The 17429-nt window shown below is 40.0% G+C and overlaps 1 long non-coding RNA gene across 1 annotated transcript; it reads right to left on the reverse strand.

Moving 5' to 3' along the window:
- Positions 1–9108: 9108 nt before the first annotated feature.
- On the reverse strand, positions 9109–16752 carry LOC127058823 (uncharacterized). Its single transcript, XR_007776469.1, has 3 exons — positions 16698–16752; positions 12339–12394; positions 9109–9183 (listed from the first exon to the last, which is right to left on the reverse strand). It is a non-coding gene; the product is annotated as an uncharacterized LOC127058823 (long non-coding RNA).
- Between the last annotated feature and the right edge of the window lie 677 nt (positions 16753–17429).

The following is a 17429-nucleotide window of genomic DNA, read 5'->3' on the forward strand; positions in this document are numbered from 1 at the left end:
AAAGTAAATTAAGATCTCTAATGTGAGAAGACAATTAGAGCAGGAAAAAAAAACTTGGTTTGGCGATTGTAGAACAGTGTCTCTCAAACTTTACCGGTGACCCTTTTCACACAGCAAGTCTCTGAGTGCTACCCCCCTCATAAATTAAAAACACTTTTATATATTTAACACCATTAGAAATGCTGGAGGCAAAGCGGGATTTGGGGGTGGAGGCTGACAGCTCTCAACCCCCCATCTAATAACCTTGTGACCACCTCAGGGGTCCTGGCACCCAGTTTGAGAACTCCAGTTGTAGAAGGTTTTCTTTCTAATGAATCCTCCAACAAGTCTCTGTGCAAAGCAGCTAGTGTGCAACAGGAGTGCTCTGCAGTGCTGGCACAGCTGCAAATATTTGGTTTGCAGGTGTTTGTTTTTAGACTCATAGTGCTAGTGAAACCACACATTATCCAGCAGCTAGTTGCAGAAATGCTGAAACAATGCTCAGCTGATTGGTTTCTCAGATCCTTCTCTCTTGAAGCCCCCCATCTTTTCTCAGTTCACAACGACTCTATTTGAAATGCTACATAAAAGAGTTAATTGTTTCAACCCTGTTTTTAGCTCAGCCTTACATTTTGTCTCTTGACTGAGCTTGACACACTTGACCCAGGAGCTATTTCTTTCCTTCTTTTTTCAAAAATAAAATAAAATCTGCTTAACATTTGTTAGTCATAGCAGTTAAAAAGTAGAAGTCAGTTTCAGAAGCTGTTTTTGTATTCCTACAAGTTAAAATGTCTGAAATGTAGAAGCTAGTCATAGGCTGGGTAGAATTCAGTTTTCTTTTTGACAGATGTTTATTTTAAGGATTTAGATTTTTATTTATAGCACACTCCTTTTTATTCCAAACCTTATTATCTGAACCTCTGCATTATCCAAACCCTGTCTTTGTCCCCCAGCATGAGATATATGCCCTCCCTCTACAGCATGTATCTCATGCTGGGGGACAAAGAAGGGGTTTGGATAATAGAGCAAAGATCCCCTGGCAGGACTGTGAAGAGGAGCAGTTGCTGCCCCTGGCCACGGGGGAGGCCACCCTGCTGAACAGTCCTGCAGGAGCCCTGAGGGCCCTCTGTACTAGCTCTGCTGCCATTGGAGTGAGCGAGCAGGAATGTGGCAGCAGAGCTACAGAGGGCTCCCTGCGCTGCCAAAGGGCCGGTAGGTGACACCTGATCCTTGCATGCACCAGGTGCAGTGAAGACGCTGTAGTCCTGGCAAGGCAGAGCCAGGAGCGCCGCCAGCTTTTTTGGTGCCCTAGGCGGCGGAAGGTCCCGCCCCCGAACTACTGCCGACGACTGGGGTGGCCAAAGATCCAGCCACCGCGGTCACTGCCCCCCAAATGTTAGTGCCCTAGGTGACCACCCTAGGTCGCCTAATGGGTTGCGCCGGCCCTGGGCAGAGCACAGGCCCCAACCAGGTCTGCAAGCAGGAGGAGGATGACATTCCTTTGGCTGTGGGGAAGGACACCGCACTGCTGAATAGCTGTACTTAAATGTTCAGATTTCCACAAAGTTATGGGGTTTTAGTATTTTAGATTTGTATTGATTTTAAATTTTCACAGTTGAGGGAAATTAGGGGGCATCAGATAATTATTTTATGACACTAGGCGTGGATTTAAAGAAGTTGAATCTTGATAACCATTAAGACACAAATTGTCAACATCACATGTCAAAATATACAAAGTCAACAGCCTTAAATCAAACTCTAAGTTCTCAAGCAGCATTTTTCTTACATTACTTTTGTAAATTTTGATCATCAATGGAAATACTTTTACATCCGTTTGTTTGTAGAGTGGAATCGACGTTTACTGACACTTACCAATAAAAGCCTAATCCTTCCAAGCCTTGCTATTTGTATAATGTAACCACTGGCTGGAGAAATAGAGGAAGTGGTATTCATAGAACACTGGAAAAGGCGTCTGAACCTCTGGGTTCTAGTCCCAGCTTTGGCACAGTCTCATTTTGTAACCTTGGGGAAATTATTTACTCTGCATCTCGCTTTACCCATCTGAAAAATAAGGATAAAACATTCAGTAGGGTTTAAAATTCAGGCTTAAAATTTGAAATGTACTGTGAAAATATTGGATCTAAGTAAAAAGTATTGTTGTTCTAAAATATAGATTAGAGTCACGGGGAAAGCAGTAAAAAGCAAAATAAAAACTTGATCAAACTATTTTGCTTAGGACAATGGCTTCTGTACAGGCATAGCAACATTTTCAAAAGAAATTGCATGGGTTTAGACCACATGTGTAGTGACTTTGTTTGACAATGAGCCATTACAGCTCTTTCAGTGCCAATAATCTTTGTAATAAAAGCATTTGTTTTTGTAATAGACTATAATGGCTCTGCAGGAGCCACCAGAATTTCTCATATTCAAAATCCACGTACTAGGAAAAGGAGTGAGTGCCCAAAGACGACTTGGTATTTTAGAGCCATTGCAGTCTATTTTATTAATAATAATATACGTATAAACCTTTGGGTCTTGCGACTTGGCTTGATATTACAATAACATTTGTCATCTCTAGGCAGCTTTTTAGCATGGTACTTCAGGGCAGCTCCACAAATGACAATATAAAGTGGTCAGGAATGACAGATGGATGTGTTTTTTCAGTGTTCCTGTTCTGATTGTTTTTAATCATTAATGTATTTTTGTGATGTATATGTTCCAATTCTCTGGAGTAGTGGTGATCATTAACAGTTAATGAATGTGAAGTCATGTATTTCAGGTACAGCGTGATTCAGTAAGCTTAGTACAGAGGGAGAAACCCTGCAAGGGGCATGGGATCAACTCAGAGGTATTGTAACAGGTGATGGAGACTTTCACCATTAGGTCACCACTTCAAATTCCGCCCAAGATACTAGCAGCAAGCATCTGGAAAGTATTCAATGGCCAATGTGCAGTGAGTTGAGATCGGGTCTCACTTCTGGTCCACGTACAAAGGTGTTTGTATGACAGAAATTCCCAAAGTTAGCATGTATTTTTTACTGGAAGTTTTTCAGGGCAGGGACTGTCTCTCCCTATATGTGTCTTTATAAAACCTAGCACATTTTTGACACTCAACATCTCCTTTACTAGATACTACACAATTTATCCTAAATGCCAAGAGCCTAATTGGATCATGAATATCTTTAATCTGTCAAAGGATTGTGTTTATGATAAATTCCAACAATCCAACTTCCAGCAATGGAAAGCCTCTTTATGAGAAAGAAAGGTCAGCTCCTGTTGTACAAAATGATTTGGGCTTCAAAGACACTTTCCATATCCTGAAAGTTATCCTGCAAGCATAGAAAAGGCATCTTGGATAATGAAGAACAAAGTTCCTGAAGCAAATGATATCTATCTTCTGAAAATAAGTAGGGAGCTCCCTGTAATTGTTGCAGGTTTCATGGACATTTTGTAAAAAGGGCACAAAAAAGGTTATTTCACATTTAATTCTAGTAGAAGCAAAACAGTTTCCTGACATGCTGGTTCAAATATTTTGAAGCAAATTAGGTATGGTTTTACAACATGCTTGATGGCTGCAAACTCAATTCAAGCTATCACTATAATGTGGAATGTGCCTCGAAAGCTAGTTTTCAGGCTGGCACCACGAAGCAGAGAATCCTACAAAAAAAAGAGGAGGGGAAGGGAGAGAGAGAGTGTGTGCGTGTTTAAATACGATCAGTGTACATGGTGCTTTACAAATAAAGACAAAGTTCCAGCTAGATGGGGAGTATCCCACGCAGAGAGTGCTAAAGGCCAACATTTTCAAACATGGATGGGTGCACCTAAAAAAGGCCTGCTTTACACAGGTTGTGAATACCTGCATCTTCTATTGAACGAACAGAAGTTGAAGACACTCATATTTCTCAAAGGACTTGGGTCTTGCAGGATTGGGCCTAAACTCCTGACTCCCAGTCTTGTGTGCTAAAACAATAGGACCATTTTTCCTGTCATGGCAAGTGCTAAATATTATTACTGGGATATTCATTCCTGTTCTATATGCACTGGCATATATACTGGCAATAATGTATGGCTTATATAGTGTAGCTTTCATTCTTTGATGTGGGAAAAATATATTGTTGGGAGGAGGAGAATTCCCTCAATTTTCCATTTCACTGAGAGGCAGATCTTTGCAACCAGAACACTGTCCTCTCCACAGAAGAGACCTTCTGTCAAAAACTGGTCTGTTCCTTTCAAAGAACAAAAAAAAAAAGCAAAGTCCTAGTCCTACTGAAATCAATGGAAGTTTTCTCAGTGATTTAAGTGGGACTAGGATTTGGGCCCAAATCACTAGTAAAGTCTCATAAAAATAATGGACCCCATTCTCATTTGCACATTTTACACCATTCTGACACTACTAAAGGGCCTTAAAGTGAGCATAACTTACATTTCCACTTAATTGAAAGCCCATTTACACTGCCAGAATGGTGTATTGTGTAAATGAGAGCCAGACCCAATAAGTGCATTTTTGCCATATTTATAGATATTTTAAAAAATCCTAAAATCTACTAAGATCCTACATTAGAAGATCTCAGCTTCATAGCAGTAAGAATCAAACATTCACTTCCTTGAAAGTTAACAATTGCCTTATTTTCAGCTGGCTAAACATAGATTTTCCTTTCTCACACTTGTTATCAACGTGCTGGCTCAAAGATAAACAGCCTTGGAATGTCAGTAGCCCATTGAAATGAAAGTGTTCATTGAGGATTACAAACTAAATTCATACCACTTAAACACAGAGCAGACAAATAGGCTGAGAAGCCATTCAGAGTGCAAAGTGTATGTCAGTACACTGGCAGCACAGCAGCTGCCATGCATTTTGTTGCATTATACAATAGAACCTCAGAGCTACAAACTGACCAGTCAACCACAGTCAACCCAGTTCCATTTGGAACTGGAAGTACTCAATTAGACAGTACTCAATTAGACAGTGGCAGAGAAAAAAAAGGCAAATGCAGTACAGTACTGTGTTACATGTAAACTAAAAAAAATAAAGGGAAAGCAGTATTTTTCTTCTGCATAATAAAGTTTCAAAGGTGTAGTAAGTCAATGTTCAGTTCTAAACTTTTGAAAGAACTATGACGTTTTGTTCAGAGTTATGAACATTTCAGTTATGAACAACCTTCATTCCCAAGGGGTTCCTAACTTTGAGGTTCTACTGCATACAAACTTAAAGAATTTTCTGCGATGATCAGAACCAGGGCCGGCTCCAGGCACCAGCATTCCAAGAAGGTGCTTGGGCAGCAATCTGCAGTTCGTGTGTTTTTTTTGCTGCCCTAAGCAGCGCTCCGAATTGCTGCCACGGACAGCTTGGGCAGTCCATGTGCCGTTAAGGCGGCATGCGAGTTTCCATGGCAGCAGCAATTTGGTGGCTTCTGTCTTCCAGCTGAAGACAGAAGCTGCTGCCGGATTTCCGCCGTCACGGAAACACGCGTGCTGCCTTAACAGCACACGGACTGCCTCCACCGTCCACTGCGGCAATTCAGCACACTGCTTGGGGCGGCAAAAACAGTAGAGCCGGCCCTGATTAGAACACAGACATTCTAAATCTGTTTTACAGCAACCAACTTACTTTATATAGTCCCCTCCCATCCTCCTCAAACACAAAATCCATGTCACAAAGATAGAGAACCACCTTGCAAAATGATACTTATAAGAAAAACAGGGTAAATAACTGAAATTGTGGATAGCCCAGAACCAAAACCTTGTATCCAAACAGTCTTCAAATTTTGAGAGAGTTTGGATCAACGTCTGAGATTTGTGGTGGTTCTCACTCATCTCAGTGCTTTAATGAATATTCATTTTACATTTCATCTGTTCAGAAAAACAGAGTAAAAAATTGCATCTTCAGTATTGGTAAGTGACCTTCAGAAGTTAGAATGATTTGTCCAGAGCTCTTCCCAAAAATTCTGGTTCCTACTTCTTTGGTCTCAGGATTCCAATGAAATTAAAAGTAACTGAACTTGGAGTCTCAAGAGGCTGAGTTCAAGTTTTAGGCAAAGATTTGGGTCACTTCATATTTTCCCTGTTCACTCATCGCTGTTCTTTGATTTAGATGTAAAAATTAGGCTGAGCAGTTGCCTTTAGTGATTGGAGAAAGATAGTTTGTTCCACAACTGTGAAATGAGCTAACAAAATGTTCTACCTCATAGCACTTGTTTTAGAGCACTACTGAATTTCAGTTTCAAATAGGCATTTGGTCTAATGTAGATGAAATTCTGAATTTAGCTTCACTGTACTTTTATACATTATACAAATACTTTTGATTCCCTGTTTGAAGCTGAATAGTTGCTGTCATAAACAGATAGTTAAGAGTTAATGTCTCTCTTACCTGTAAAGGGTTAACAAACAGGGACCCCAAACACCTGACCAGAGGACCAATCAGAAGACAAGATACTTTCAAATCTCATGGGAGGGAAGCCTTTGTTTGTGCGTTTGGGGTTTGGCTTTGTTCTCTCTGGGTCCTGGATGGGACTAGAGGTGCAACCAGGTTTCCATCAATTTCCCTGCTATAGTCTCTGATCTATTCAGAATTGTAAGTAAGAAAAGGCGGTCATAGTCTTTTAATTTTTTTTTTCATTTACATATGTGTACTTGCTGGAAGTAGCTTAAATTGTGTTTCTGCTGGAGAGAGTTTATTTCTATTGTTTATAAGCTGAAAGACCCTGTAACTTTTTACCATCTAAAGTGCAGAGATAAACCTTTTACTTTTTCTTTCTTTTTTTTATTAAAAGTTTTGCTTTTTAAGACCTGTTTGATTTTTTTCTCCTAGTTAAGGTTCAAGGGAATTGTGTCTGTACTCACCAGGAAACTGGTGGGGAGAAGGGAAGGATAACTTTTCTCTTTGTGTTAAATTCACGCAGCTTGAATCTGTATGGCCTCTGGGTGAGGGGGAAGAAGGGAGGGGGAAGGTAACACTCTTCTCGGTGTGGTGATTCAAGAAGTTGAATCAGGCAATCTCCTAGTGTTCCCAGGGCAGGAAGGAGCTGGGAGGGAGAAGGGAGGGGGAAAGGGAATGGTTTATTTCCCTTTGTTGTGAGACTCAAGGAATTTGGGGCTTGGGACCCCCAGGGAAGGTTTTTGGGGGAGACCAGAGTCTATCAGGCGCTCTACTCAAAGTCCTGACTGGTGGCAGCCTATCAGATCTAAGCTGGTAATTAAGCTTAGGGGAATTCATGCTAGTACCCATATTTTGGACGCTAAGGTCCAGAATTGGGAATTATACTATGATAGTCACTAATAGCCAGTTGTTAAAAAGCCATGGAAGAAATAGTATACTCTGTTTTGTGAGGTTATGACTAAGTATTGCAGTGCTGTTTGATACAAATTTAAGGTCCTTTGCACAAATATGGGGGGCTTGTCTTTCCACTCTGTTATACCAATTTGTGCCACTGTAATTCCACTTTTAATATACAATTTATTATTATCCTCCCCATCATTTAGCTTGGTTTCCATCTTCAGTTAAATAAAATTTCTAGGTGTCTGGTGTTCAGTTGGACAAAAATATACGCCTGACTTCATGAATAGGATTAGTAGTAGACCTCTGTTAAACTCGGATCTGTATAGAAAATATTTTAAGATTCTTGTCCACAGTGAGCTCAGGGCCGGATATACCAACAGCGATGTTTTAAAATATGTCCTTTAGTTTGTGGTTGTTGTGTGTGTTTTTTGTTTTGTTTTGTTTTTTAAATAACTAGTGTAGAGATATCAGGATCACGGCTGAGTTCTGCACAAGATGATTTTTGCTAATCAGTTTCATTGACAGTTGAGCAGGCTGAACAATGAGTAATTTAGTCAAAAAAAGAACTATATCGTGGACAAAGCTCTCATGAGACAAGGATGACCTGGTGTGAAATCTAGCCATGTTTTTCTAGTGGTAATGACAGGTCCTAATCTGCTGATTACACTGTTCGCAAACACCCTTGAGAGAAAACACTTCTATATACAAGAAGAGATTTTGCAGGGAAAAAATACACTTTTATTCTCATTTAAATAAAAGCCCTTAGCTTTAAGCAAAGTGGAAGAGTGATGGTGAAATGTGTCTAAATAAAACAGTGAGGTAAATGGTACTTTGCAACATCACATCATAACTGATTATTGCAAATAGTTTTAAATGTTTTTTCATCTCCTTGCTCTTTCCACATCACCACAATAGTATTAAGCTGTATTCTGTTCAGTATGAAAATTAGACATTTTTAATACAAAAATGAATTTGTTTTTAAGCTGTTGCTTATTTTATTGTAGTTAGTGTATCTTATTTTAAATATGTACTAAACATCTTTGAAACATTCCTCCTTCTTCTAGCATTGCAGTGCTTGCCACGCTACCTGACAGCAGCTTCATCGGCAGAATGAAGGGCCCTAAGGCCACCCTGAAGTCTAGTTAGTTGACACTCATCAACAACATGCATCACCGACGGACAGAGACCATGTTGACAAAGTGGGTTGTCACACAGACCCTATGTGTAAACATTGGCTGTGCATATTCCTGAGCTAGTTCGGAATCTGTTCAGCAGAGACCAAAGGTGATGTGGCAGGTCAAATCCTCACGGTCAAATGGTCGCATCAGCTACAATGAAACCATTCTAAATGTGTTTAGCCAGCCACTCACTGCACTATAGGGTAGCTGCTGACATATTTTGATCTGGCAGTTGAAACCACAATGGATGCCTCAATGTAAGTCATGCTCTGGGGTGACTGAAGATGCCTATGTAGATTGGGAGACCTGGATTGGCATGTAGCTTTTCCATCAAACTGGCTATAGACTCTGTGTGATGAATGTGTGGCAGAACTGGTAGCCATGGAATAGGAATGTACATTATTAAAGATGAATCATGTACACCCAGGCACACTTCCGTAACATCATGTAGTGTAGCGTTTCTATAGGATCTATTTTGTCCTCCCAGTAGTAGATACTTTCATGATTGGCATGATGTAAATACCTAACCTAGGTAAACATTAAAAATTACATGCTTTAAAGACAGATTCTCACTTGCTTAACCAGTGAAAAGTTAAAAAGTATTATTTAATGTCACTGTGATCAGCATATGGGAAACATACATTTGACAAAGACTAGTATAAGCATTACCTTAAAAATTAAGTGATGTTAGCCTCTCCTTTCATTGCCCTGTGTTTGCTCAGAAGCACCACTTGGGAGAGTCTTCATTATCTATAAAGGGTAAAAACAGGATGTAGAATGTACTTTCAAAAGTTCAGAGTTGCTCCTTATCTGGACATACATAGCTCCAGAAGACAATTAAAACACTACTGAGAGAACTTGTCAATTAGACTTGGATGAGGTGATTAGGTCCAGAGCATTCTATGCCTTTAAAGAAACACATTTTAGCTAAGTAATGTTTGAAAAGTGTTTTGCAGAAAATTAGAGCTTGATCTTTAACGGCTATGCAATGCCGGTCCTTTTATTATTTAATTAAATCCTCATCCAACCCACATTCGTATAAACAAGCTAAAATGATGTGATTTTGCAGCAAGGCAAGGAGGTGGAATCGAAAGGCAATCTATTCATTTAATTTTTAAAATAAGGTTGGCACTCATGAATGAAGCAATGATTTTACCATAGAAAGTCTTTGCCATTAAACAAGGACTCACTGTAGAATCTGAAATCCAGACTGGTTTTAATAAAATGTCTCTTTGATTTGAAAAACAGATCTGTACCATGCTGAGGCTTAATACTGCTAGAAAGACATTTGGCTCTTGTTTAGCTTTGTAGTCACTGGGTCTCAGGTACTTGAGGATGAACTTCCTTGTGTCAACCAGGGCACTTCTGCCAGGTCTCCTTATGCAACAGCCAAGAGATGTGATCTCATCTGCCTGGGTATTCTTTGAGTTCTCTCTTACCCCTTTTATTTCTGATCTACCTCTCTCCATTAAAAATATCCCTATCCTTCCCCCCTCCCAAGTAGCGATGTGCCCTCCATACAATTCCAGATGCTTTCCCACAAACAGCAGGGCTATGTAGCTGCCTTTGAAGGATAACACTACATTGCACAGCCATCTAGTGTATTTAGCCTAAAAGTTAGGGTGTTAGCCTTGGTGCCCTGGCCAAATTCCAACTTGGATAACTGCATTTTTCCTCTAATCCCCTTTCACTTTAATTTCATACATCATCCTTCACTTCTTATCCTAAAACTGTTTGAGCTAACGCACGAGAACATGACAGGATGGGAGAATTTGGTAGGGGAAACATAGGTATATAAGATTTCTAATTCTGTAACACTGCTTGGTAAAAGCACACCAAAACCTAATATATAATGATATACCCAGACAAAGCTATGTTTGGCAATGGGCCCATGCTTAGGGGATTGAGATGAGGGCTTTCCTCTTCCCCCTCCAACTGAAGAGCAGATCCACACAGGCTGCTTCAGTCTAATGGCTGAGTTTATACTTTGTGCGCCACTCCAAGGCTGAATGTAACCTCTCTATTCAGTGGGTGCACTATACTCAACTGCTGAGTGAGCACTAACCACCTGCAGTGGCACCCCCACCCGGCCTCATAACCCTAATCCCAGTCTGGTATGAAGGGGAGGCCTTGGCAGGGAGCTATGGAGATTGAGCCTGCCCTGCACTCACACCAGAGCAGCAGTTCCCGTCTAGCTCCCTGCTCCAGGTGTAGTGACCTGACCCACAGAGCTGCAGCACCACTCAAGTTTGGCCATGAGGTTCTGACACGCTGGGAGAAGTATATGTTTGCCTGGTTTTGCACCCTTGATTTTATTAATTATGTGGGTGCAATTGAACCCATGGGCTGCTCCCCTTGGGTGCAACTGACACTGCTGGGCTGCTCCCCTTGATATCCTATCCCATTCCCCTGAGGGCATGAACTCCTGAGAATCTGCATAGCTGAGAGTCCTTGGATGTGGAGGGGGTGTTTGCCTTCTCCCCAAGTTTCCCTTTCTCTGCATCACAGAGCCACACTTGACTCTCCTACCAGGATGAGCTCTGCAGCCATGGAACAGGCACCAGGACTTGCTTCAGTTTGATTTGGATATAAAAGGAAAAATAAAAACCATTTTTATCTGAAATAATATTCAACTATTGGGACACTAGAAAATAATGCAGATACTGATGCGCATTTTGGAATCAATAACAAGCATGATTTCATTAACTATGCAAAACCTAATGAACACAAAAACGAAATAAACAGGCACTGCAGTAACAGGAAATGAACCACAGTCTTAACTAAAAAGTGCTGGCTGGGAAGCAAGCTATTGTCAGAGCTTGGAGAGTTCAAATCCCTCTGCTGCAATGACTGGCTTGGCATACTGGCTAAATGGACAATTGGCCTATTTATGGCAAGAGAGGCAGCTCAGAGATGTATTAAAGCTGTGCACCACTTACAGAAGATGATCAGTCAGTAGAAGGTTAGTAGTAGTAGTAAAGTGCTTAGCTGTGTTTGACGCCAATGAAGATTTACTAGTATTTTAAAATACCAAGTCTAGATTTGTCTGTTTTAACTGATGAGTTTGCTCATCTTAGGGTATTTACTGAATGTGTTATACCTAACGTAAATTGAGCAACATCTGCATCTCTTTTTTCTTTTCTCTTGTAGTCCCCCAAAAGTTCTTCTTTTGTGTATAATGACCATGACTTACTTTTCTATACATATACAATTGAAACTGCCTCAACTGCTAAAACAAAAATCCATTCATTTATGGTTTCTTTCATTTTCAACTTTATAATGGTGATCTTAGCTTATCTTAAGACCATCAATTAGTCAATCATTAATCTCCAGGAAATGCCCTGTGCCTCCATAGTTATTGCTTAAATAAATACATAATGTCATAACATGTACTGGCTAGAATCTACCTAGGATGCATAAAAATTAGAAAGTGAATTTTATAATTTGTGATTAAGGCCTTTTATTCAGTTACATCACCATGGAATAAGAAGTCCCCATTGCAAACCATCTGTGAAAACAGCTCTACCTTATAAGAAGAAAGAAAATTCTTATTCTTATGCAAACAAGATGATGTGAATCAGAACTATTGGGAGTGTGATATCCTTCTGAGAAACAATATATCTCTTTTAAAACAACCCATGTAGAATGACTAATCCTAATCACAGATCATGTTCTAACATCAGTTTTTAAATAAATCTCCAGTGAAATCAAGTAAGGCATTCTCCCTTAAACAATACTAGGCTTCACTGATTCCAAGACCAGAACAGATCACTGTCATCATCTAGTCTGATTTCCTGTATAACATAGGCCATTGAGCTTCCCCAAAATAATTCCTCAAGCATATCTTTTAGAAAAACATCCAATATTAATTTAAAAATTGTAGTGACAGAGAATCTACCACGTACCTTAGTAAATTGTTCCAGGTTTTACTCATCCTTATCTCTTAATAGTTCAGATACAGCTACAGAAAAGTGGTCCCAAGAAAAGAAAAGAAAAGAAGGGAATTACAACTAGTTTTAAGATATATTTTCTTTCGTGGCAAAAATTATGCACAATCAAAAAAATATTCATCTATTACTTCTTGACTGCACTGCTGGAGTCCCACCCAGTTAAAAGACTTTCTAGGCTGAATCATGGCCAAGTAAAAATGAGCAACTAGCAACTATACTTTCACCAAATATTAATGAATCTGTTTTTTTGATTCACTATTTTTAAAGAATAATGAAAACTGAACAAGGAAAGAAAACAAATGAGCCACAGATAGCACATGACTGCTCTGTTTACGTTTTGTGGTATTCAGATAGAAACGCTGCCCTAGAATACCTGTATGCAGCTCTCCTTAACTTCACTGAAAGTTGTGAATGTGCACCTGATGGCAGAATTTGGTTCTAAGATTTAAACAGGAGATTTTAGTATGGTATTATGAGATCACTTCTGAAATACACAGCCAGAATAAAAGCTAAGGAATACCAGAAGTAAAGTTAGCTCTCCGTTTCAGCCTTTTAGCACAAATCTGTCAAATGACACGTTAGTTTTGCTAAAAGCTTAGCTTTCAGGTCACAGAATTATAGTTTCAATATAAGGCTGTATTCAATGGGTGGCATGCATGGAACAGTGGCAATGGCATCTGTACAAAAATTCTGGCACCGTTGACGTCAAGCAATTGATGAAGTTTCCTTTTTCAGTAGTAACACTTAAAGGGCAATGCAACCTCCATTCTATTGAAAAGGGTCTAATTCTGCAAGATACTGGGCTTTGAGAACTATCATTGGGCCAATTTTATGTTTATACCTGTGTATATCTGGACTAACTCTACCAAAGTCATTGAGTTACTCTGTTTGTGCTGGTACAGCGGAGAGCAGAATTTGGCACAATGACTTCAGCATGGGATGAGTGTACACAGAACCTTGCAGGATTTGATCCTCATAGCAGCAGCATGGTATTCTGAAACTCTGCACAGGAACAACATGCATAGTATTTTTTAATCTAATGTCAGTTCAATGTAATGGCCTATGGCAAAGTATAACAGAATTATTTCTATCTTATACTAGCCTTTGCCTTGTCACAGAAAAGTCCTTATTGTGCAAGTATGAACAAAACAGAATCTTTTAAAAAGCAATATATTGAGTATTTTTCACACTCTGGCAACTAATCAGGGCATTTAATTCTATTACATATACTTATTAAATATACTAACTTCCATGTCACAGGATTATGAACCCTTCTAATGCAAAAAATATTCAGGGCAATTGCCTTCCACAGAAAAACATAGCATACAGACACTATCTCCAGGGGAAATCTCAGTTAACAGTGGCATCCTCTTCTAGGAGCAGCATATGCTGAATGTGATGATGTTTTTAGCTCTCTTCAGCATTTCAATACAAAGTAGTAACTTTGAAGTAAATGGACATTGATAATTATAATACACCAAAATACAGTAAGCACATCACATTTAATTCTTTAAGGCCCTTCTCTAGAGATCATTGAATGAATCAGGCCTCATGCCAAGAAATTCTCACAGAGGTTGGGGAGAGCTTTAGTGTAACTCACCCAAAAGGGCAAATCTTTTGGTATCCCACGTCCACTAATCACACAATTTACGTTCTGCCATAAATATCACTGCAACAGTGTTCGAGTCACTTATCTGGAAATTAGTAGGGTACTTTCACATTTACTTTAGATGTTCTTTTTAGAATTAATACAAATATTGCAGCTCAATCCCAGTAATAAACTCATTTTTTTATGATTCCTCTATCTCTGAAGGTATGAATGATACTGACGGTGCACAATCATCACGTCTAATGATCAACCTAAAGAGCTGATATCATAGGATGTTTCAGATTTGTCAGAGATGGGTAAATACTGGCATCCTAGAAAACACAACTGGATTCAGATACATTTCCTTTCCATGCCAGTGAAGGTTCTTATTCAAAAACAAATTTATTTATCACTTCCTGACACTGCCGTTGGGCAGGGTATCCTGCTACAGGGTGGAGCATCAGATTGTTCAAGGAAAACTGGCCATAGGCCAATGGAAATTTCATATTTTATGGAGCCTGCTGCTATTTTGCAGTGATTCATAAACTTCAGCAGTGCTAGCTATGGCATGTGTGAATAGAAAAATAATGTGCCTTTTCATCCAAAAAGAAATGGCTATTTATAAGAGCTCAAATACATGGCTCCTGTCTCTGTATTATCCTGTGCCATGTATCATGAGTTATATATATATTTCTATTGAAATACAAAGTTTATTAAATGTTTTGAAATTCCTAATGTGATCACTTTTGTGTTGTTAAACATAGTTTATGTTTAGTGCATTTAAATTTAAATGTTGAAACCATATGTTAAAAGTTTCATATAGGGAGCTTTGTTGCAGACAATTTATTTTATTCCTGAATCTCTGGCCAGAAAAATTCCTTCAGTGTCCTCTCTAGCTTTCTCTTCTAATCCATTTCCCCTTCCTTACCCTCTGCCCCCTCTTATTATCTACCCCCTCTTGTTATAAGATTTCCATCCTTCTTTCTTCACATCACTTCCACCTCACCCTTCTCTTTCAGAAATTTTAGTCCCACTTCCATTTTATGACCTGCCAGCTGCTTTATTCAGATGAGTTTTCCCCTAGCCCAACGCTCCCCAAGCTTTCAAGCTTGCCTTTAGGATGCACACTTCCAAACCTTTTCTAGACCCCACAGCCAGATACATTCCCCCCATTTCCAAGCTTATGCTCCTTCTGAACTTTTGCTGCATATTCCAGAAACTCATTTTGACCTTTCAGTTTCCCACTCCCTGAAACTCTTCACTCTCAGACTCTAGCTTCAAAACCATCATCCTAACTCCATTTCTATCGCTGCTTCTCCTTTTCTCACTCTTCCCAACCTATAGGCTATGACAACAGCTGCCTCCTCGCATCCTTTTGTCAATTCCAGGCTTTATGCCCCACCTCCCAATTTTCCCCTTGTAAAGTTATTGATATGAACTGTGACCGTATAGATTATCGTTGCAACCAACCTCCTACAGTGGCACCAAATCTTGTACAAAGGAGGTCAAGTGAGTTGTCTATGAGAAGGTTATGACTTGCTGGTTATGATTATGCTATCTGTATGCATGTATGATTTTTGTATTTAAAGTATTGACTCTATACTGTCTGTAGTTCAAACTTGTGCTATGCTTCTGGGTGACACCCCAGACAATTTGGCATCAGCACTCACTAGCCTGCTTGATGGCCCATTAAGGACCATCAGCTATACAACTGACCCATTGAGAGAAGGCAGTTATACCTTGTGACTCAGCAAGGCATGCAGGGACATGCCTATGGACAGAACTCTAATGTTTTTCCATGCCATGTGCTGGGTAGCTTGTGTTTGGAACAAAGGAAGCACGAGCCACATGGCAAAAGGACTATAAAAGGCAGCTGCATATCTCCATTTTGTCTTCAGTCCTGCTTCCTACCTCTGGAGGAACTTTGCTACACTGAAGCTCTGAACAAAGGACTGAATGACCCATCCAAGCTGTGGATGTACTCCAGAGACTTGATCTGTGCCTGCAGTTTATTCCATCACCACTACAAGCCTGAACCAAGAACTTTGCCATTACTGTATATAATTGATTATTTTAACCAATTTTAGCTCTCATCTATATTTCTTTCTTTTTATGAATAAACCTTTAGATTTTAGATTCAAAGGACTGGCAACAGCGTGATTTGTGGGTGAGATCTGACTTATATATTGACCTGGGTCTGGGGCTTGGTCCTTTGGGATCGGGGGAACCTTTTTTCTTTTACTGGGGTATTGGTTTTCATAACCATTCATCCCCATAAGGAGTGGTGCTGGTGGTGATACAAAGGAACTGGAGTATCTGAGGGAATTGCTTGTATGATTTCTGGTTAGCCAGTGGGGTAAAACCAAAGTCCTCTCTGTTTGGCTGGTTCAATGTGCCTTAGAGGTGGAGAACCACCAGCCTGAGGCTGTGACTGCCCTGCCCTAAGCAATTTGTCCTGAACTAATACTCTCTGTAGTGTCCCACCAAAGGCCGAGTCGTTACCACCGTCTCCTTTCAAGTGCCCACCATGTCTTCCCACTTTGCTTCCTCTCCTTTAGCCATAACTTAAAGTCCTGGCTATCCCTCTTCCTTAGTCCCAGTCCTTGATCCCTTGATAGAGACTGTCATACAGACAATACAACATAAAACTCTATTGTACCATAGCATTCTACAGAAAATAATGATGTTCAGGAATGTGTTTGACAGCAAAGAGCATTCCTTTTTACCTGCTTCCCTTTGGTTTTGTAGAGCTGCACATCAAAAGCCAAAAGAAATGTACCTGGTAAGAGAAAAGTCAGGGAGAAAATTATGTTGGTATTATAGTGATGAGAATGTTGAAGAAACAAGCATGCATAATGGTAAATGTCATCATGTAGTGTCACCTGTACTTTCTAAGTACATTAGTACTAGAGCTAGGATTGACGTAGGCCTGGTCTACACTACAGAGTTAGGTTGACATAAGGCAGTTTATGTCGACTTAACTCTGCAAGTGTCTATACAAAAAAATGTAGCACCCCTGATGGAACTCGCCCACTACACTGATTTAATAACTCCACCTCTGTGAGAGCCGTAGCACGCACTTAGGTAAATGTAATTTGGTTGACATAGTGTCAATGTAGACACTGCATTATTTACATTGACTGTTGCTGCCTTTCAGAAGCTGTCCCACAATGACCCACACAGATAGTTCCATCAGCGTAAGCACTCCTGGTGAGGAGGATGCACACTGCCGACACAAGGAGTGTAGTGTAGAATGCAAAAGTGATTTTATTACTGCGGTGGCCATACGTCAATGTAACTTAGGTCAACCTGCCCTTAGGCCAAGTCTACACCATAAATTTACACTGGCACAACTGTGCTGCTATAGCGCGTCTGGTGAAGAAGCTCTAAGCTGATGGGAGAGCTCCTGTCAATTTAATAACTTTACCTCAGCAAGAGGCAGTAGCTATTGTTGTCAG

The sequence above is a fragment of the Gopherus flavomarginatus genome, chromosome 10 (assembly GCF_025201925.1).
Source record: "Gopherus flavomarginatus isolate rGopFla2 chromosome 10, rGopFla2.mat.asm, whole genome shotgun sequence".
Classification (NCBI taxonomy): Eukaryota; Metazoa; Chordata; order Testudines; family Testudinidae; genus Gopherus; species Gopherus flavomarginatus.